General features: G+C 39.6%; 8 gene segments (V, D, J or C); 6 read left to right on the plus strand and 2 right to left on the minus strand.

Moving 5' to 3' along the window:
* Nucleotides 1-558: 558 nt before the first annotated feature.
* LOC307264093 (Ig kappa-b4 chain C region-like) lies at nucleotides 559-3,052 on the minus strand. The segment is given in 3 exons: nucleotides 2,857-3,052; nucleotides 1,824-1,844; nucleotides 559-979 (listed from the first exon to the last, which is right to left on the minus strand).
* Nucleotides 3,053-3,082: 30 nt separating this feature from the next.
* Nucleotides 3,083-3,439, plus strand: LOC307264094 (Ig kappa chain V region K16-167-like). The segment is given in 1 exon: nucleotides 3,083-3,439.
* Nucleotides 3,440-4,449: 1,010 nt separating this feature from the next.
* Nucleotides 4,450-4,932, plus strand: LOC307264095 (Ig kappa chain V region 3547-like). The segment is given in 2 exons: nucleotides 4,450-4,501; nucleotides 4,604-4,932.
* A 3,898-nt stretch (nucleotides 4,933-8,830) lies between these two features.
* On the plus strand, nucleotides 8,831-9,190 carry LOC307264096 (Ig kappa chain V region K16-167-like). The segment is given in 1 exon: nucleotides 8,831-9,190.
* A 1,128-nt stretch (nucleotides 9,191-10,318) lies between these two features.
* On the plus strand, nucleotides 10,319-10,795 carry LOC307264097 (Ig kappa chain V region 120-like). The segment is given in 2 exons: nucleotides 10,319-10,370; nucleotides 10,473-10,795.
* Nucleotides 10,796-12,228: 1,433 nt separating this feature from the next.
* LOC307263983 (Ig kappa-b4 chain C region-like) lies at nucleotides 12,229-13,479 on the minus strand. The segment is given in 2 exons: nucleotides 13,448-13,479; nucleotides 12,229-12,604 (listed from the first exon to the last, which is right to left on the minus strand).
* Nucleotides 13,480-14,018: 539 nt separating this feature from the next.
* On the plus strand, nucleotides 14,019-14,492 carry LOC307264098 (Ig kappa chain V region K16-167-like). The segment is given in 2 exons: nucleotides 14,019-14,070; nucleotides 14,173-14,492.
* Nucleotides 14,493-19,624: 5,132 nt separating this feature from the next.
* On the plus strand, nucleotides 19,625-19,990 carry LOC307264099 (Ig kappa chain V region 3547-like). The segment is given in 1 exon: nucleotides 19,625-19,990.
* Nucleotides 19,991-21,251: the final 1,261 nt, after the last annotated feature.

Below are 21,251 nucleotides of genomic sequence, written 5' to 3' on the forward strand. Positions count from 1 at the left end.
TTTTTTTTAACCCTATATTTCTCTTTCTGTGATGTCACGAGAAAGAGAAATATAGGGTTAAAAAAACACTCTTTCTGCCTTTTCTCAGGCTAGGATGAACCGATTTAAAAAAAAAATTGCACATTTATACTTCATAGGATCTCAGAATTCAATACACCTTCATATTCAAACAGGTGAAGTAGGCCTTTAAGTACATTTTCAAACAATTTTATGTAAATGACCCCTTCACATTCAGTATTCACACATCATTATTATTTGCTTAAGAATACTGTTAAGAGGGAGACCCTGTCAGGTGACACTCATACAGTTTGTGGATAAGAGACAAATCATGATGTAACTGGGAAATGTAATAGTATAACTAGAACCAGAGGTGTGAAATCTTTCTGCAACATGGGATAGAATCTTGTTGCTCTAAACTGAGGGAGAAAGCATCTGTTTTTTAAAGAAAAATATCCAAACATGTCTTTATTTAATATAGTTTATTGTCTTTAAATGTTAACAGCAAAAGAATGAGTATAGCAATCGAAACATTAACATTTGAGATTTTACAATGTTGAATTGGTCTGATGACAGAATGTGAGAAACGTTGTTGCTGAGAGCAGACAGAGAGCAGTATCAGAGTAAAACCAGCAGCATAGTCCCAGTGGGTCAGCTCAGGACTGGGGACACTGGTCTCTCCTCAGTGTCTCTGAGAGCGGAGTCTGGCAGCCCTGGGTGGCCTCACAGGTCACAGAGCCCACCTTCCTCCACTGGTCTGCAGGGAGCCTCAGGGTGCTGCTCCAGCTGTAGAGGCCGTCCTTCTCCAGCAGCCCGGGGCTCCTGCTCTGCTCCCAGCTGATGCTGCTGCTGCCGTCCACCTTCCAGGCCAGACTCCAGCCTGAGGGGAAGCCCTTGTTGGCCAGGCACATGAGCGTGGCCTTCCCCTGCTGCAGCTCCTCACTGGAGGGGGGCAGCACCGTCAGGGTGGGACGGACATCACCTATGAGACACCAATCAGCTTAGAGGACAGGGACCACACAGCTGTCAATCAAACACCACACATTTTGACACCTTTACTGTGTGAGAGTTGAGTGTCTCATTTAAGGAGTTTCTGTCAGATGGTTGTTCTGCTTCACCAGTCAGTCACTCACACATTGTTTCACTTCCCTTTAAGAAACCTCTCATGCACATCAGCACAGAGACAATCATCATACAGAACTCAAATATATCAAACTATACTGGAAATAAAACAATCACATTTTAAATATTTGTTTCCATTTGAAGAACACTATAAAGTACTGTTGGTATATTTTCACTTGTCTATCTTTTTCCTGGTACATTTAAACACATTTACTGTTACAACTCTCCAAAGGTTCAAAGTTAATCCGCAGTTAACTGAAATAAACAGCCGAAAATAACAAAATGCAGCAACACTTGGCAAATAAAATACAATTAAAACTTCACAAACATTTACAAAGCCAATGAGTATCAGATCAATGCTAACGTTCAACCTTTTTAGAAGATCGGACATTTTGTAGCTTTTATACCAAATATTATTGCCTTCATTCACACGACATATAATAACTTTGGTTTGATTGCTGTTCTTGAAACCTTCCCTAACGTTCAAGCTGTTTCTCTCATTCTTCACATTAAATATAAAAGTTGAAAGAGAATCTCAGTGAAGCTCAAGTTCAAGGTAACAGAGGAGAAATGATCAATAAAACTGAGTCTGTAAAGTGATTTAAATCAGTCCAAAGGGAACGTATATCTAATACAAATATCCACACATACAAATCGTAACTTCAACTGTTGAAACCATATGTAATACTCAAGCAGAAACTTACTTCCAACCTCCAGTCTTGTTCCTCCACCAAAAGTCAACCACAGTGATACAAAGTCATTGAGCCGCCGTACAAAAACCTCTCACTGTAGAGACACGGCTCTCTGACTCTGTCTGACAAACTACAATTCCTCAACTTTAAACTTTCATCTAGAAATCTAAATACACCACTTCCCATCTGCACCAAGCAGTTATAGTAAATATAACAATGATTTAATTTCAAATACTAAACTACACTTTGTTTTTTACACTAAAACTGCTGCAAATAACTACAATTTCAGATGTAAAATCACATGTCTAAGTTTCTTGAGAAAAATGTATGTGAAAGAAAGGAAATGTTGAGAATAAATTAATAAAATACCTAAAAGATTGAACTTACTTCCAACATCCAGTCTGGTTCCTCTACCGAACGTGTACCACCGTGATACAAAGTCATTGAGCCGCCGTACAAAAACCTCTCACTGTAGAGACACGGCTCTCTGACTCTGACACAAACAAACTCAACATCATGAGCCTGTTTGGAAAATGTTGCAAGATAAAATGAAAACTTCGATTTACACAATGTATGTTTTTTACTTCATGTATTTCAGTTTTCTTTTAAGAATATTTCTTTTGGCATTTTCAAGCTTTATTTGACAGTGAAGAGTTTAAATGGGGAGACAGAGAGAGAGGGGGGGTGACCTGCAGTAAAGGTCCACGGGTTGGATTTGAACTTGAGACCACTGCAACGAAGGCCGGAGCCGATGTGGTACGTGCACTATCCACCTGCCACCGGAGCCCCCCAGTATTCTAGTTTTTAATTGAATTTATACAAATTATCTTTAGTAATTCATGTCAATACAACAGAGGATAGATATGAGTAAAATGTGCTTAGAGACATTAATTCAAAATTATATGAAATTGCAATTGAAAAACTTCTAATCAATACTGTGATGAAGTGATTGATCCATTGATAAACAGCATCCTCAGAGTGATCCCAGTCCCTGTTTGAGTCAGTCAGAGCATTTCCATAGAGAGCCACTTTGCATCAGCAGCACCATGCTCCAGTGCTCTGGGAGAGTTTATAGTCCTGAGAGTTGAACACTGGATGACTGACAGCTGTCCTTCATGACAACAGAAGCCACAGAAATCCTCCTCATCAGAAACATGACTTTGATCTGCGTCCTCATCTGGACTCTCCTCTGCTGCTGCTTCACAGGTAAAGTCCAGAGAATCAAACTCCTCTGTGAACATCCGTTCCTCTGAAATGAAGCCGACAAAACCATGGAGCTGATTGATGTTTTTGTCTCTGTCTCCTCAGAGTCCAGAGGCCAGGTCACAGTGACTCAGCCTGGAGCAGTGAGCTCTGCTCTGGGAGGCTCCGTCTCCATCACATGTAAAACCAGTCAGAACATTCATAGTAACGATTTAGCCTGGTACCAACAGAGAGATGGAGAAACTCCTAAACTGCTCATATACTATACTAGCACTCGAGCATCAGGGATTCCAAGTCGTTTTACAGGCAGTGGATCAAACTCTGACTTCACTCTGACCATCAGTGGAGTCCAGGTTGAAGATGCAGCAGTTTACTACTGTCTAAGTGTTCACTACATCAACAGTCAGTATGTGTTCACACAGTGAAAAACCGTCGTACAAAAACCTCCCTCAGTCAGACTGAACTGAAACTGAACTGAGAGCTGCAGCTGGAAGCTTCTGCAGAGACTGATACACTTCACTGAACACACACAACTTTTTCTAAATTTAACACACACTAACAGAACACAGACTCTTTCAAAACCATGTGTTATTTATTTCTATAACCATATCTCTAGGTCAGGACACAAACACAAATTCTTCCTTCAGAATATGTTGCCTGGATACTCTAAGCTCTGATCTATGGTTAGGAGGAAAAATGGGAACTCTCATCAAAAGTTGTCAACATTTATTATATAATATGTTGGAATATATTTAAACACACCAGAAGGGCCTTGTATGAAACATCACTATAATACATAATTGAGAGGTTTACTTCAAAATGTCTACTAAACACAATCTTAATATTTGTGGTTAAAGTTTGACCATATGAGCAAAAAAGTTTAGCTTTACACCACATCAATTAAGTTTAAAGGACTTCTAAAGATACAACAGTATTGGTCAAATAACCAGCTGTATAGTCAACTGTGTTATCTGCATAATGATGGCAAAAACATTAAGATCTGTGAGAAATGTTTTCAAAAACTATTTATAAATTCAGCTGAAGGAATCAGTGAGAGGTGGATTAGAGGTTAATTTATCAGTTCATCTGAAATTCTCAACAGATAAAATGGCAATCAGCAACACACAGAGATGGTGTTTTTTTTTAATTTAAATTTAAGGGCCTTTCATACTTTAAAGTTTATGTGACACAATACTTTCTTAATTAGTAATCACCCACAGTCATTAAGCCAAACCCACATAAAAATTATCATTGACACATTGCTGATCCATTGATAATGAGTCAGTCAGAGCATTTCCATAGAGAGCCACTTTGCATCAGCAGCACCATGCTCCAGTGCTCTGGGAGAGTTTATAGTCCTGAGAGTTGAACACTGGATGACTGACAGCTGTCCTTCATGACAACAGAAGCCACAGAAATCCTCCTCATCAGAAACATGACTTTGATCTGCGTCCTCATCTGGACTCTCCTCTGCTGCTGCTTCACAGGTAAAGTCCAGAGAATCAAACTCCTCTGTGAACATGCGTCCCTCTGAAATGAAGCCGACAAAACCATGGAGATGATTTATGTTTTTGTCTCTGTCTCCTCAGAGTCCAGAGGCCAGGTCACAGTGACTCAGCCTGGGGCAGTGAGCTCTGCTCTGGGAGGCTCCGTCCCCATCACATGTAAAACCAGTCAGGATGTTTATTATAATGGAAACCACTATTTAGCCTGGTACCAACAGAGAGATGGAGAAACTCCTAAACTGCTCATTTATATTGCTAGCTCTCGAGCATCAGGGATTCCAGGTCGTTTTACAGGCAGTGGATCAAACTCTGACTTCACTCTGACCATCAGTGGAGTCCAGGCTGAAGATGCAGCTGTTTACTACTGTCAGAGTTATCATAGCATCAACAGTCAGAATGTGTTCACACAGTGAAAAACCGTCGTACAAAAACCTCCTTCAGTCAAACTGAACTGAAACTGAACTGACTGATGCAGCTGGAAGCTCCTGCAGAGACTGACACACTTAACTGAAGACAGAAACACACACAGACTTTATCAGTAGCAGTAGAGATACTAGACAAGGAATAAAACTTGAGTTCTGTCCAAGTAGAAGAAATTATAGATTAAATACTAAATAATTTTCCTTATGGCAAAAGGTCAGAGTTTGACGTTCATGATTTCTATTTTTGACGGCCTCCTGCAAATTTCCACTTCTGATGAAAAAAAAAACAATCCTGGAATTTTTGGCATCTTTTCAAGTTGAAGTTGAAAGTGTTTCAACACAAGCATCAGCCGCAAATAATTTTATGGATTTTTTTTTAACTTTATTTGAGAGTTTGGAGAGACAGAGATGAAATGTGTCAGAGAGGGGAATAACATGCAGAGAACGACCCGGTCTGGATTCTAACCCGTGGTCTGCTGTTAAGAGGACTTAGCCTCTATCGGTGGGCGCTCTCACCACTACACCATGAGCGCCCCTCCGATTAAGTCACTTAAAGTAAATCAAGCAGACAACTGAAGCTATAATTTGATAGGTTTTATGGATTATATAATAGGAAATGTCAAATAAAGTTTTGGATTAGGGAACAACAGATTATCTAAAATATTTAATTCCACATCAGTATCACAGGTAATTTAAACATTTGTGTTGCCTCTTACTGTTATCTTTTCTAACACAACATTAAGGGGCAGTGTTGAGCAGTAATTCCATTAAATTAAATTCACACCAATTTGTACACAAACGTAACAAAGGTGATTAGATAATAATGGATGTTAAATAATAATTATATTGCATGACTGAGAAACATTTAATCTCGTCATGTAAGTATTGAAAAATAAATCATGTTAAAAAATCTGAAATAAAATGTGATATCACTGTATGATGACGATACTCTGAAATTTGTTTCTAATTTTTAAAACTTAATTTAGTCACTTAGATTTTTTGTTAAGTACATTTTTAAACAATTTTATGTAAATGACCCCTTACATTCAGCATCATTATTGCCTGCTTAGGAGGGAGACCCTGTCATGTGACACTCAAAGAGTTTGTGGATAAGAGACAAATCATGATGTAACTGGGAAATGTAATAGTATAACTAGAAACAGTGGTTTGAAATCGTACTGAAACATGGGATAGAATCTTGAAGCTCTAAACATGAGGGAGAAAGCATCTGTTGTTTATAGAAAAACATCCAAACATGTCTTTATTTAATATAGTTTATTGTCCTTAAACGTTAACAGCAAAAGAATGAGTATAGCAATCGAAACATTAACATTTGAGATTTTACAATGTTAAATTGGTCTGATGACAGAAAGTGAGAAACGTTGTTGCTGAGAGCAGACAGAGAGCAGTATCAGAGTAAAACCAGCAGCAGAGTCCCAGTGAGTCAGCTCAGGACTGGTGACACTGGTCTCTCCTCAGTGTCTCTGAGAGCGGAGTCTGGGAGCCCTGGGTGGCCTCACAGGTCACAGAGCCCACCTTCCTCCACTGGTCTGCAGGGAGCCTCAGGGTGCTGCTCCAGCTGTAGAGGCCGTCCTTCTCCAGCAGCCCGGGGCTCCTGCTCTCCTCCCAGCTGATGCTGCTGCTGCCGTCCACCTTCCAGGCCAGACTCCAGCCTGAGGGGAAGCCCTTGTTGGCCAGGCACATGAGCGTGGCCTTCCCCTGCTGCAGCTCCTCACTGGAGGGGGGCAGCACCGTCAGGGTGGGACGGACATCACCTAGGAGACACCAATCAGTTTAGAGGACAGGGACCACACAGCTGTCAATCAAACACCACACACTTTGACACCTTTACTGTGTGAGAGTCGAGTGTCTCATTGAAGGAGTTTCTGTCAGATGGTTGTTCTGCTTCACCAGTCACTCACTCACACATTGTTTCACTTCCCTTTAAGAAACCTATCATGCACATCAGCACAGAGAGAATCATCATACAGAACTCAAATATATCAAACTATACTGGAAATAAAACAATCACATTTTTACTTATTTTTTTTCCATTTGAAGAACACTATAAAGTACAGTGGATATATTTTCACTCGTTTATCTTTTTCCTGGTACATTTAAACACATTTACTGTTACAACTCTCCAAAGGTTCAAAGTTAATGAAAAAGTTAACAATTAAACAGCCGGAAAAAACAAAATGCAGCAACACTTGGCAAATAAAATACAATTAAAATGTCAGAAAAATTTAAAAACCCAAAGAGTATCATATGAATGATAACATTCAGCCTTTTTAGAAGATCGGACATTTCATAGCTTTTATACCAAATCAAATATTTTTGCCTTCATTCACACGACATATAATAACTTTGGTTTGATTGCTGTTCTTGAATTCTTCCCTAAAGCTCAAGCTGTTTCTCTCATTCTTCACATTAAATATAAAAGTTGAAAGAGAATCTCAGTGAAGCTCAAGTTCAAGGTAACAGAGGAGAAATTATCAATAAAACTGAGTCTATTAAGTGATTTAAATCAGTCCAAAGGCAATATATATCTAATACAAATATTCACACATAAAAATTATAACTTCAACTGTTGAAACCATATGTAATACTCAAGCAGAAACTTACTTCCAACATCCAGTCTGGTTCCTCCACCAAAAGTCCACCACAGTGATACAAAGTCATTGAGCCGCCGTACAAAAACCTCTCACTGTAGAGACACGGCTCTCTGACTCTGTCTGACAAACTACAATTCCTTAACTTTTAACTGTCATCTAGAAATCTAAATACACCACTTCTCATCTGCACCAAGCAGTTATAGTAAATATAACCATGATTTAATTTCAAATACTAAACTACACTTTGTTTTTTACACTAAAGCTGCTGCAAAGAACTACAATTTCAGATGTAAAATCACATGTCTAAGTTTCTTGAGAACAATGTATGTGAAAGAAAGGAAATGTTGAGAATAAATTAATAAAATACCTAAAAGATTGAACTTACTTCCAACATCCAGTCTGGTTCCTCCACCGAACGTGTACCACAGTGATACAAAGTCATTGAGCCGCCGTACAAAAACCTCTCACTGTAGAGACACGGCTCTCTGACTCTGACACAAACAAACTCAACATCATGAGCCTGTTTGGAAAATGTTGCAAGATGAAAACTGAACAACCGATTTACAGAATGCATGTTTTTTATTTAATGTATTTTAGTTTCCTTTTAAGATTTTTTTTTCTTTTGGCATTTTCAAGCTTTATTTGACAGTAAAGAGTTGAAATGGGGAGAAAGAGAGAGAGGGGGGATGACCTGCAGGAAAGGTCCATGGGTTGGATTTGAACATGAGACCACAGCAATGAAGGCCGGAGCCGATATGGTACACACTCTATCCACCTGCCACTGGAGCACCCCCAGTATTTTAGTTTTTAATTTAATTTATACAAATTATCTTTAGTAATTCATGTCAATACAACAGAGGATAGATATGAATAAAATGTGTCTAGAGAAATTAATTCAAAATAATATGAAATTGCAATTGAAAGACTTCTAATCAATACTGTGATGAAGTGATTGATCCATTGATAAACAGCATCCTCAGAGTGATCCCAGTCCCTGTTGGAGTCAGTCAGAGCATTTCCATAGAGAGCCACTTTGCATCAGCAGCACCATGCTCCAGTGCTCTGGGAGAGTTTATAGTCCTGAGCGTTGAACACTGGATGACTGACAGCTGTCCTTCATGACAACAGAAGCCACAGAAATCCTCCTCATCAGAAACATGACTTTGATCTGCGTCCTCATCTGGACTCTCCTCTGCTGCTGCTTCACAGGTAAAGTCCAGAGAATCAAACTCCTCTGTGAACATCCGTCCCTCTGAAATGAAGCCGACAAAACCATGGAGCTGATTTATGTTTCTGTCTCTGTCTCCTCAGAGTCCAGAGGCCAGGTCACAGTGACTCAGCCTGGAGCAGTGAGCTCTGCTCTGGGAGGCTCCGTCCCCATCACATGTAAAACCAGTCAGCGTGTTTACGTTGGAAACCGTTTAGCCTGGTACCAACAGAGAGATGGAGAAACTCCTAAACTGCTCATTTATATTGCTAGCACTCGAGCATCAGGGATTCCAGATCGTTTTACAGGCAGTGGATCAAACTCTGACTTCACTCTGACCATCAGTGGAGTCCAGGCTGAAGATGCAGCAGTTTACTACTGTCAGAGTTATCATGAAATCAACAGTCAAGCTGTGTTCACACAGTGAAAAACCGTCGTACAAAAACCTCCCTCAGTCAGACTGAACTGAAACTGAACTGACTGCTGCAGCTGGAAGCTTCTGCAGAGACTGATACACTTCACTGAAAACACACAACTTTTTCTAAATTTAACACACACTAAGAGAACACAGACTCTTTCACAACCATGTGTTATATATTTCTATAACCATATCTCCAGGTCAGGACACAAACACAAATTCTTCCTTCAGAATATGTTGCCTGGATACTCTAAGCCCTGATCTATGGATAGGAGGCAACATGGGAACTCTCAACAGAAGCTGTCAACATTTATAACATAATCTGTTGGAATATATTTAAACACACCAGAAGGGCCTTGTATGAAAAATCACCATAATACATCATTGTGAGGTTTAGTTCAAAATGTCTACTAAACACAATCTTAATAATTGTGGTTAAAATTTGACCATATGAGCAAAAAAGTTTAGCTTTAAACCACATCAATTAAGTTTAAAGGACTCCTAAAGATACAACAGTATTGGTCAAATAAGCAGCTGTATAGTAGAAAGCTGTCTAATCTTCTTAATGACGACTTTTTTAATGTTTTTATTTGGCAGACGAAAAACACTAACATCTGTGAGAAATGTTTTTTTTAAATGATTTATAAATTCATCTGAAGGAATCAGTGAGAACTTTACTGCACGTTTTAAAAAGTCCAGGAGAGAAGATTATTCTTACACCTGAGTGAGGGTCCGTTTTCTTTAGCATGAGAAAAAAATTAAGAGGTAGATTAGAGGTTCATCTATCAGTTCATCTGAAACTCTCAACAGATAAAATGGCAATCAGCAACACACAGAGATGGTGTTTTCTTTATATTTCAGGGCCTTTCATACTTTAAAGTTAAGATGACAGAAGACTTTTTTAATGAGTAATCATCCACAGTCATTGAGCAAAACCCACATAAAACTGATCATGGACACATTGCTGATCCATTGATAATGAGTCAGTCAGATCATTTCCATAGAGAGCCACTTTGCATCAGCAGCACCATGCTCCAGTGCTCTGGGAGAGTTTATAGTCCTGAGAGTTGAACACTGGATGACTGACAGCTGTCCTTCATGACAACAGAAGCCACAGAAATCCTCCTCATCAGAAACATGACTTTGATCTGCGTCCTCATCTGGACTCTCCTCTGCTGCTGCTTCACAGGTAAAGTCCAGAGAATCAAACTCCTCTGTGAACATCCGTCCCTCTGAAATGAAGCCGACAAAACCATGGAGCTGATTTATGTTTTTGTCTCTGTCTCCTCAGAGTCCAGAGGCCAGTACACAGTGACTCAGCCTGGAGCAGTGAGCTCTGCTCTGGGAGGCTCCGTCTCCATCACATGTAAAACCAGTCAGAATGTTCATGGTGGTGTCTATTTAGCCTGGTACCAACAGAGAGATGGAGAAACTCCTAAACTGCTCATTCACAGTACTAGCACTCGAGAATCAGGGATTCCAGGTCGTTTTACAGGCATTGGATCAAACTCTGACTTCACTCTGACCATCAGTGGAGTCCAGGCTGAAGATGCAGCAGTTTACTACTGTCAGAGTTTACACACTCCCAACAGTCAGTATGTGTTCACACAGTGAAAAACCGTCGTACAAAAACCTCCCTCAGTCAGACTAAACTGAAACTGAACTGACTGATGCAGCTGGAAGCTTCTGCAGAGACTGATACACTTCACTGAAGACAGAAACACACACAGACTTTATCAGTAGCAGTAGAGATACTAGACAAGGAGTAAAACTTGAGTTCTGTCTAAGTAGAAGAAATTATAGATTAAATACTAAATCCTTTTCCTTATGGCAAATGGTCAGAGTCTGACGTACATGATTTCTGTTATTGACGGCCTCCTGCAAATTTCCACCTCTGATGAAAAACAAAACAATCCTGGAATTTTTGACGTCTCTTCAAGTTTAAGTTGAAAATGTCTCAACACAAGCATCAGCCGCAAATCATTTTATGGATTATTTTTTTTGCTTTATTAGAAAGTTTGGAGAGACAGAGATGAAATGGGTCAGAGAGGGAATAACATGCAGAGAATGACCCGGGCTGGATTCTAACCCGTGGTCTGCTGTTAAGAGGACTTCGCCTCTATCGGTGGGCGCTCTCACCACTACACCATGAGCGCCCCTCCGATTAAGTCACTTAAAGTAAATCAGGACGACAACTGAAGCTATAATTTGATAGGTTTTATGGATTATATAATAGGAAATGTCAAATACAGTTTTGGATTAGGGAACAACAGATTATCTAAAATATTTAATACCACATCAGTATCACAGTTAATTTAAACATTTGTGTTGCCTCTTACTGTTATCTATTCTAACACAACACTAAGGGGCAGTGTTGAGCAGTAATTCCATTAAATTCAATTCACACCAATTTGTACACAAACGTAACAATGGTGATTATATAATAATGGATGTTAAATAATAATGATTATATTGCATGACTGAGAAACATTTAATCTCGTCATGTAAGTATTGAAAAATAAATCATGTTAAAAAATCTGAAATAAAATGTGACATCACTGTATGATGACGATACTCTGAAATTTGTTTCTAATTTTTAAAACTTAATTTAGCCACTTACATTTTTTGTTAAGTACATTTTCAAACTATTTTATGTAAATGACCCCTTACATTCAGCATTCACACATCATTATTACCTGCTTAAGAATACTGTTAAGAGGGAGACCCTGTCAGGTGACACTCAAAGAGTTTGTGGATAAGAGACAAATCATGATGTAACTGGGAAATGTAATAGTATAACTAGAACCAGAGGTGTGAAATCGTACTGCAACATGGGATAGAATCTTGTAGCTCTAAACTGAGGGAGAAAGCATCTGTTGTTTATAGAAAAATATCCAAACATGTCTTTATTTAATATAGTTTATTGTCTTTAAACGTTAACAGCAAAATAATGAGTATAGCAATCGAAACATTAACATTTGAGATTTTACAATGTTAAATTGGTCTGATGACAGAAAGTGATAAATGTTGTTGCTGAGAGCAGACAAAGAGCAGTATCAGAGTAAAACCAGCAGCATAGTCCCAGTGGGTCAGCTCAGGACTGGGGACACTGGTCTCTCTTCAGTGTCTCTGAGAGCGGAGTCTGGGAGCCCTGGGTGGCCTCACAGGTCACAGAGCCCACCTTCCTCCACTGGTCTGCAGGGAGCCTCAGGGTGCTGCTCCAGCTGTAAAGGCCGTCCTTCTCCAGCAGCCCGGGGCTCCTGCTCTCCTCCCAGCTGATGCTGCTGCTGCCGTCCACCTTCCAGGCCAGACTCCAGCCTGAGGGGAAGCCCTTGTTGGCCAGGCACATGAGCGTGGCCTTCCCCTGCTGCAGCTCCTCACTGGAGGGGGGCAGCACCGTCAGGGTGGGGGGGACTTGACCCACTGCAGAGAGAGAGAGATTAATAAAGTTCATATGAAGTAAACTAAACTCCATGCAACATGTTATATCAGAGGAGGTTTCTACTTATTGAGTGGGTGAAGCTGGTTTTAAAGTTTCACTTCCTTCTCTGAGCTCAGTACCCATGGCAACAGACAGGCATCACTGCTGAACCATGGCAACAGACATGTCTCGGTACTAAAGATAAAACGTTAAACGGGGTGCACTTTAGCTGTGCTTAAACATTTTTAATCTCCAAACTTAACATAGAGACTTTTCTAGTTCAACATCAACATTTGAGATGAAGATTGTGAGGTTTTTATTGGTTGATAGATCTTAAATATTCCACGTCTCAAGTCAGAACCTCATAAATAATGACATGTGTTACTTCCCTTCTTGTGAGCAGAAATCATCACCAAAAAGTCAGGATTCATTACTTTAACATTCAACGAAAATTGTTGACTACTGAACTGCTTTTAAAATTAAAACAAATCTAATTAATATCATCAAATTGCTTGACGATCATAAGTCTGGTAGAAACATTGATCATTATGAACATTAAACCCTGAGCAGAAAATCATTTTATACACAAAATATTAAAACGTACGCCTTTACACATTTTCTTCATTAAGAATAATGCAGGATAATTTTCCATAATAAACAATGGATATAATCATTCATTGCAGTAGATTTTAGTCTGGTTAACGACACTGTGAAGCCTTCAAAAATGTCTACAAATATATAAAATATAACATTTCAGACAAAATATAGTAGTAATATCTACATCAATGAAATTTAAAGAGAATACACATGAAATATCAGTTATTGGAAGAGTGAAATGTACTTACAGTTAACCTCCAGTCTGGTTCCTCCACCGAACGTCCACCACAGTGATACAAAGTCATTGAGCCGCCGTACAAAAACCTCTCACTGTAGAGACACGGCTCTCTGACTCTGACACAAACAAACTCAACATCATGAGCTTGTTTGGAAAATGTTGCAAGATGAAAATGAAAAATTAACAATCGATTTACAGAATGCATGTTATTTATTTAATGTATTTTAGTTTTTAATTGAATTTATACAAATTATCTTTAGTAATTCATGTCAATACAACAGAGGATAGATATGAATAAAATGTGTTTAGAGAAATTAATTCAAAATAATATAAAATTGCAATTGAAAGACTTCTAATCAATACTGTGATGAAGTGATTGATCCATTGATAAACAGCATCCTCAGAGTGATCCCAGTCCCTGTTGGAGTCAGTCAGAGCATTTCCATAGAGAGCCACTTTGCATCAGCAGCACCATGCTCCAGTGCTCTGGGAGAGTTTATAGTCCTGAGAGTTGAACACTGGATGACTGACAGCTGTCCTTCATGACAACAGAAGCCACAGAAATCCTCCTCATCAGAAACATGACTTTGATCTGCGTCCTCATCTGGACTCTCCTCTGCTGCTGCTTCACAGGTAAAGTCCAGAGAATCAAACTCCTCTGTGAACATCCGTCCCTCTGAAATGAAGCCGACAAAACCATGGAGCTGATTTATGTTTTTGTCTCTGTCTCCTCAGAGTCCAGAGGCCAGGTCACAGTGACTCAGCCTGGAGCAGTGAGCTCTGCTCTGGGAGGCTCCGTCCCCATCACATGTAAAACCAGTCAGAATATTGAAAGTAACTATTTAGCCTGGTACCAACAGAGATATGGAGAAACTCCTAAACTGCTCATTTATTATACTAGCACTCGAGAATCAGGGATTCCAGATCGTTTTACAGGCAGTGGATCAAACTCTGACTTCACTCTGACCATCAGTGGAGTCCAGGCTGAAGATGCAGCAGTTTACTACTGTCAGAGTTTACACACTCCCAACAGTCAGTATGTGTTCACACAGTGAAAAACCGTCGTACAAAAACCTCCCTCAGTCAGACTGAACTGAAACTGAACTGACAGCTGCAGCTGGAAGCTTCTGCAGAGACTGATACACTTCACTGAAGACACACACACACACACACACACACACACACACACACACACACATACACACGCGCACAGACACACACACACACACACACACACAACCAGCGCCGTCGTATAGGGGGGGAAAGTTATGACGATTATGAGGGCCCACAGCCCGCTAGGGCCCACACACAGCCCCCAGTAGAATCTATGACAAAATGATTGTGCATACAGTGAACTAATATATAATCATACGAATGAGTCCGAATTAAAACAAAGCCACAAGTCGTACAATATTCAAATTTTAATCATTTCAATAATCCCCTTGGCCCCTTCTTAAAAAATGGTTTGGTCCACCCCGCGGATCGTTCTTCCTCATTGGAATTAAGTGAGCACGAGCAAACTCCAGCAGGGTGAGGATGCCCCTAAAAAGCACAAGTTTGCACAGCAGAAAAGAGTTGAGAAGGAGGCCAGGAGTATGAGCAGCAGAGCAGATGCCAAAGTAAAACTACCGAGGTCGGCTGAAACAATCAGCCTACTACTTGTTCATTCATAACATTACCTTTGACGGAGACTGGATCCTACGTTAGCTGTAATCTGGCCGCGCTACACTCTGATCAAGTCGCCAGTTCATTGTAGAGCAACGGTTCCTACAGTAACTATAACTGAACGTTTCTACTACAGTGACTATGAGTTTCACACATATTACTGTCGGACAGTGCTCCAGTAGCCTATGCGCCCATTCAGAGGCTGCATTGAATTGTATTATGACGCATTCAACTTCTACTCGGTAATTATGAGCATCAGTTCAGTTACGTTCAGGGCCGTCGGACTGCGGACAGGCTTGGGGGGCCAAGGCAGAAGTGGGCTGCACTCAAAGAAAATATTTTTTATTTTTTTTACTGGCTCAATATAGGCCCCTGATTCCAGAAAATAGTATTAAATAACTCACATAGGAAACAGTTGATTTAGCATTAGTTTTCTTCTCAAAGTGCACCAGATTGATGAATTTTATTTTAACATTTAAAGAGGACCTATTATACTACTTTTCTGTTCTTAATTTCTTGTTTTACACTGCTATAGAGCAACCTGACACGAATCACATCACAAAAGACTATGTAGATTTTCGGGAAGCTCTTTCTCTTATTTTGGCGATCCAGCACGTCCTGTCAACACTTGAGTGTGTGTGCTTCGGCTCCCTCCGCCTGTGCTTCGGCCATCTCCACTACCCTCCCCCCTCCTGCAAACCCCACTCCGTTGTGATTGGTTACCTTCCTTCCGGAACACTTTCAGTGGCGGGAAGCGCGAGCATGGACCTATAAGGGCGCGAGGCAGACGCGAGGCAGACGCGAGGCAGACGCGAACAGGGAAGTGACAGCATTACCATACATGGAAACATCCGCGTGGTGACTTCACAAAGTTTTATACGACGTCACAAATTATGAAAGGGTAGACCGCTTTGAAGACGACTGGCTAGAATAGTGTTTAGTGCTCTGCACAGACACCCCAGACGGTCAGCAGGGAATATGTCGAAATGCATGTAAGTCATTATTTGATAATTTAGTATGGTTAAGCATGACTATGAATCATCATAACAACGTTTATAGGTCATAAAAGTCAAAAAGCATCATAGGTCCTCTTTAAGAAAAATCTTCCATGTTTATTAAGAGTCATTAGACCAGTGGTTGTGTTCAAGTACGCGTAATGATTTGGTCATTCATCAATAGAAACATTGTGTTGTTATCTGGCTCAGAGAGGGACCAGTCACTCATACGTTTTGGACTACAGACAAACATAGCTTTTACATGTTTGTTTTGTAAAATCGCCTATCAGAGGGCCCATCAGGAGTTCCTGAATAGGGGCGCAGAATTTGGTGCAACGCCCCTGCGACACAAACACATTTCATGAAATATAATGAAGCCGATATTGTAGTTAAGTAATTAAATAACTAATTAATGTAGTTAATAATCAAAAAATAAATGAGTTGAACATCACAACTTCTAACCATCAATTCATTCCACGTTAGGAAATGTTCCCTTCAATGTCATGAATCATAAACATGTTAAGGGTCTTGTTTTTAACTAGATACTTTTGAACAAATATCACCTTCAGCTCAATTCATCAAAGTAAGACAGCATTGTTATTTATTTGTGAAATAGTTCAATGAAAATATAAAATCCAGCTGAGTTTATCTTGACAACAAATACAGTGTCTTTGGATTAGTTTGTTATTTAGGGAAATATGACATCAGCTCCATGTTTATAATATGGATGGACACATCTGCTTAGATGAGAATATCTTTATTGTTTAATAGACTATTAGTATCACTGAAAGAAGTGAAACAAATTGATCTTATTCCAGAACAGATTTTGGAAAAACAGAAAATTGGAACAAATGGACTTGTTACTGTTGTGACTTTGTGCATTAACCTGACGATTATCAGTGTATAATAAATACCAAAGAATGGATGTCATGTTCATTTTAGACACGATTAAATCTTTATTGTTTTCAGATTTTAAAACAATCAATAAAAGGAAGAAGACGTTAATGATGACACATGATAAAAAGAAAGAGCCAGAGAGATTCTGAGAGCAGACAGAGAGCAGTATCAGAGTAAAACCAGCAGCAGAGTCCCAGTGAGTCAGCTCAGGATTGGGGACACTGGTCTCTCCTCAGTGTCTCTGAGAGCGGAGTCTGGGAGCCCTGGGTGGCCTCACAGGTCACAGAGCCCACCTTCCTCCACTGGTCTGCAGGGAGCCTCAGGGTGCTGCTCCAGCTGTAGAGGCCGTCCTTCTCCAGCAGCACGGGGCTCCTGCTCTCCTCCCAGCTGATGCTGCTGCTGCCGTCCACCTTCCAGGCCAGACTCCAGCCTGAGGGGAAGCCCTTGTTGGCCAGGCACATGAGCGTGGCCTTCCCCTGCTGCAGCTCCTCACTGGAGGGGGGCAGCACCGTCAGGGTGGGACGGACATCACCTAGGAGACACCAATCAGCTTAGACGACAGGGACCACACACACTTTGACACCTTTACTGTGTGAGAGTCGAGTGTCTCATTAAGGAGTTTCTGTCAGATGGTTGTTCTGCTTCATCAGTCACTCACTCACACATTGTTTCACTTCCCTTTAAGAAACCTCTCATGCACATCAGCACAGAGACAATCATCATACAGAACAACCTCAAATATATCAAACTATACTGGAAATAAAACAATCACATTTAAATATTTTTTTCCATTTGAAGACAATTATAAAGTAGAGTTGGTATATTTTCCCTCGTCTATTTTTTTGTTCAAAGTCCTGTTACATTTAAATGCATGTATTGTAAAAGCTCTCCAACGGTTCAAAGTTAATGAGATCTGCAGTTAGAGTACATTACAAGCCCAAAATAACTGAGGAGCAAAGTTAAACTGCATCAAAAACATCAGGGAAATGTCTACACTATTCCAAACTGAGGTCAATAGACTATTAGCGCTTTTTAAGAAGATCTGAGATTTTGCAGGTTTTATATCAAATCTTCTTGCCTTTATTCACACGACTGAAAATAACTACGAGTACGAGTGTTGTTATTGAATGTTTCCTACAATTCAAGCTGTTCACATTTCTGACATTAAATAGAAACGTTGAAAGAGAAGTTCAGTGAAGCTCAAGTTCAAGGTAACAGAGGAGAAATTATCAATAAAACTGAGTCTGTAAAGTGATTTAAATCAGTCCAAAGGGAACGTACATCTAATACAAATATTCACACATACAAATTATAACTTCAACTGGTGAAACCATATGTAATACTCAAGCAGAAACTTACTTCCAATATCCAGTTTGGTTCCTCCACCAAAAGTCCACCACAGTGATACAAAGTCATTGAGCCGCCGTACAAAAACCTCTCACTGTAGAGACACGGCTCTCTGACTCTGTCTGACAAACTACAATTCCTCAACTTTTAACTGTCATCTAGAAATCTAAATACACCACTTCTCATCTGCACCAAGCAGTTATTGTATATATAACCATGATTTAATTTCAAATACTAAACTGCACTTTGTTTTTTACACTAAAACTGCTGCAAAGAACTACAATTTCAGATGTAAAATCACATGTCTAAGTTTCTGGAGAAAAATGTATGTGAAAGAAAGGAAATGTTGAGAATAAATGAATGAAATACACCAAAGATTGAACTTACTTCCAACATCCAGTCTGGTTCCTCCACCGAACGTGTACCACAGTGATACAAAGTCATTGAGCCGCCGTACAAAAACCTCTCACTGTAGAGACACGGCTCTCTGACTCTGACACAAACAAACTCAACATCATGAGCCTGTTTGGAAAATGTTGCAAGATAAAAATTAAAACTGAACAGTAGATTTACAGAATGTATGTTTTTTATTTAATGTATTTCAGTTTTCTTCTAAGATTATTTATTTTGGCATTTTCAAGCTTTATTTGACAGTAAAGAGTTGAAATGGGGAGACGGAGAGAGAGAGAGGGGGGATGACCTGCAGTAAAGCTCCATGGGTTGGATTTGAACCTGAGACCACTGCAACGAAGGCCGGAGCCAATATGGTACACGCTCTATCCACCTGCCACCTGAGCGCCCTCAGTATTTTAGTTTTTAATTGAATTTATACAAATTATCTTTAGTAATTCATGTCAATACAACAGAAGAAATATATGAATAAAATGTTTGCAGAGACATTAATTCAAAATAATATGAAATTGCAATTGAAAGACTTCTAATCAACACTATGATGAAGTGATTGATCCATTGATAAACAGCATCCTCAGAGTGATCCCAGTCCCTGTTGGAGTCAGTCAGAGCATTTCCATAGAGAGCCACTTTGCATCAGCAGCACCATGCTCCAGTGCTCTGGGAGAGTTTATAGTCCTGAGAGTTGAACACTGGATGACTGACAGCTGTCCTTCATGACAACAGAAGCCACAGAAATCCTCCTCATCAGAAACATGACTTTGATCTGCGTCCTCATCTGGACTCTCCTCTGCTGCTGCTTCACAGGTAAAGTCCAGAGAATCAAACTCCTCTGTGAACATCCGTCCCTCTGAAATGAAGCCGAGAAAACCATGGAGCTGATTTATGTTTTTGTCTCTGTCTCCTCAGAGTCCAGAGGCCAGTACACAGTGACTCAGCCTGGAGCAGTGAGCTCTGTACTGGGAGGCTCTGTCTCCATCACATGTAAAACCAGTCAGGATGTTTATTATAATGGAAACCACTGTTTAGCCTGGTACCAACAGAGAGATGGAGAAACTCCTAAACTGCTCATTTATTATGCTAGCACACGAGCATCAGGGATTCCAGGTCGTTTTACAGGCAGTGGATCAAACTCTGACTTCACTCTGACCATCAGTGGAGTCCAGGCTGAAGATGCAGCAGTTTACTACTGTCAGAGTTTACACATTCCCAACAGTCAGTATGTGTTCACACAGTGAAAAACCGTCGTACAAAAACCTCCCTCCGTCAAACTGAACTGAAACTGACCTGAGAGCTGCAGCTGGAAGCTTCTGCAGAGACTGATACACTTCACTGAACACACACACACATACACACACACACACACACACACACAAACTACATTAGCCCTAGAGATACTCGACAGGTTATGACATTTGAGTTCTGTCCAAGTAGAACACTTAGATAAAGCAGAAAATCCTCTCACTTGTTGCAAAAAATCAACAGCTGATGTACACGTTTTTTTTGGTGGCCTAATTTTGACGTAAAATGACAAAAAACTGTTTGGGAATTTGTGACTTCTCTTCAAGTTGAATATGACATCAGTCGCAAATATTTACATGAAAACTTGTTTGATAGTTCAGTCACTTAAAGAACATCAAAATGATAACTGAAGCATTGACCCAAAACAGAGACGGGGAAAACTATAACTTAATAGTTTTTATTGATAATATCATAAGGAATGAATAACGTTGTGGATTAGGAAACATCAGATTATCTAAAATATTTAATACCACATCAGTATCAACAGGTATTGAAACTTTTGTCTTACTGTTATCTGTTCTAACACAACATTAAGGGGCAGTGTTGAGCAGTAATTCCATTAAATTCAATTCACACTAATTTGTACACGAACGTAACAATGGTGATTAGATAATAATGGATGTTAAATAATAATGATTATATTGCATGACTGAGAAACATTTAATCTCGTCATGTAAGTATTGAAACATAAATCATGTTAAAAAATCTGAAATAAAATGTGATATCACTGTATGTTGACGATACTCTGAAATGTGTTTCTAATTCTTAAAACTTAATTTAGTCACTTAGTTTTTTGGTTAAGTACATTTTCAAACAATTTTATGTAAATGACCCCTTACATTCAGCATCATTATTACCTGCTTAAGAATACCACTGTTAAGAGGGAGACCCTGTCAGGTGACACTCAAAGAGTTTGTGGATAAGAGACAAATCATGATGTAACTGGGAAATGTAACAGTATAACTAGAACCAGAGGTGTGAAATCGTACTGCAACATGGGATACAATCTTGTAGCTCTAAACTGAGGGAGAAAGCATCTGTTTTTTAAAGAAAAATATACAAACAAGTCTTAATTTAATATATTTTATTGTCCTTAAACGTTAACAGCAAAATAATGAGTATAGCAATCGAAACATTAACATTTGAGATTCTACAATGTTGAATTGGTCTGATGACAGAAAGTGAGAAACGTTGTTG

This window comes from Ammodytes marinus, assembly GCF_949987685.1.
Source record: "Ammodytes marinus genome assembly, chromosome: 17".
Taxonomy (NCBI): Eukaryota; Metazoa; Chordata; class Actinopteri; order Uranoscopiformes; family Ammodytidae; genus Ammodytes; species Ammodytes marinus.